Source organism: Sinohyriopsis cumingii, unplaced genomic scaffold (genome assembly GCF_028554795.1).
Source record: "Sinohyriopsis cumingii isolate HCF-2022 unplaced genomic scaffold, ASM2855479v2 utg003975l, whole genome shotgun sequence".
Taxonomy (NCBI): domain Eukaryota; kingdom Metazoa; phylum Mollusca; class Bivalvia; order Unionida; family Unionidae; genus Sinohyriopsis; species Sinohyriopsis cumingii.
The window spans coordinates 36056-37924 of record NW_028316640.1 but is presented as its reverse complement, the minus strand read 5'-3'; positions in this window follow the sequence as shown (position 1 = coordinate 37924).

The window sequence follows — 1869 nt, the reverse complement described above, 5'->3', positions numbered from 1 at the left end:
CTCCTCATCGTCAGCCATAGTCTAACAAATACTGTTCGTTACTTGTGATTCACTACATTCACTGTGTTAAAGTCTTTTCTATTTACTTCTCTCTAATACTTTGACCATTTCTTAATTATACATGCATATTACTCATTTACTTTATATATGCTCATTTGTTAATATATACTTGTATTGTTGCGCCGCATGGCACCAAATAAAACCAAACTTTTTCTTCAAAAAGTGTTAGACCGAGTACATCATAATAAACTATGATTTTCTTTCGCACAGACATATATTGAAGAAAATATATTACAACGTTTAAGGAATAATTATTCATGCATGAAATGGTGTGTACGAATACCTTATAGACCAAGCAAATATTTTATTACAGAGTGTGAACAACAAAAGCATATCTTCTAAAACCAATTACACTAGTCTACAATTTTTTAAAAGTCGTCCGCTTCAGTGATAAGATGTGCTATTTATTATGGATTTTGATGTACTGAATTCAGATATTACAACTTAAACAAATGATTAGCTACTATTTCCAAGATAAATAAGTTTTACATTTTATGACTATGTATTTTGTGTACATAGTAGAGTTTAATAATAAATTTTAACCCTATGTCTTTTCGTGAGTTTATGGTTGCTTTTACATCATAATATTTCACCTGTCATGTTCATGTAGCACTTGAAAGAACAGCAAAAGGGTTATATAAATAAACTTTATTATCAAACAAAAGGCCAAAACCTATTATGTGTATATAAGCACTTAGTTTAGTTCATATTCAAAGTCTGCTCAGCGCTTCATGTCTTGTATCATGTGTTCATTAACTTGAGCATTTCTTGTCACAGTCCAGCAATAGTCTGCAATCTTTGATGGAATACATTTGCTCTGACAGCATTTCTTCATTGTTGCAACGTCCTACTAAAATCGCTCGCTGTGCTTGTCGCTCACTGCTCCGCAGTTCGGTGGAACCAAAATAGTGCAGCCGATGAATCTTTTGTGACATGTTGCAACCAAGGCTTTTGTGTGCCCTCAAGAGGTTTTCCACCAACTCCCTGTTATTGAATGCCTTGTTGTTTCCGAGAAAATTTGTTGACTTTCCATGCCGGTGAAATGCATCAGCTCGAAAACTTTCACGAATCTGAGGACCAAACAATACACATTCCTCTAACGTAGCTTCACACAACCTTGGAGATTTTGAGGTATTAGAACGTTAGTTTTGTCTATGACATTGAGAAAGTTGTTCATAAGACCCATCTTGATGTGGTTGGATGGGAACAAAATGTTCATTTATTCAAAGAGTGGCGGATGTTGAAGACCCTTCCTCCCAGTCTCCATTAAATCTCGGAGTGGCCAGTCTCTCTTGAAGTAGCGAGAACCTCTAATACGACTATCCCATTCTTAGCGAAAACAGCAGTACTTTGTGCAACCAGTCTGCACACCAAGCAAGATAACAAAAAGCTTCAAATCGCTACAAAGATGCCACTGATGTTGTTCATACCTTATGCACCTGAAACGTATTTTCATATTTTCATAGGTTTCCTTCATATGCAATGCACGATCAACTGGAGTTGATGGCAAACGTTTGACATTATGATGCAAAACAGGTTTAGATTCGTCTTCGATGAATCAATGAACAGTTTCCACTCAACTGGATCATGAACGATGCTGAGGGTTACCATCTCACCATCAATTTTGTTGCAGGCTACAATATCACTTTTCATGAAGACGAATGAGACAAGATCCATTTGACGTTCACGGAACAGAGAAACTCTAACATCACGTGCGAGGATATTCCACTGTTATAGTCAAGAGCTGACGTGCTCTGCAATATACTTGGATAGTTCCAACGCCCTTACATTCATTCAATTCACCTTGTT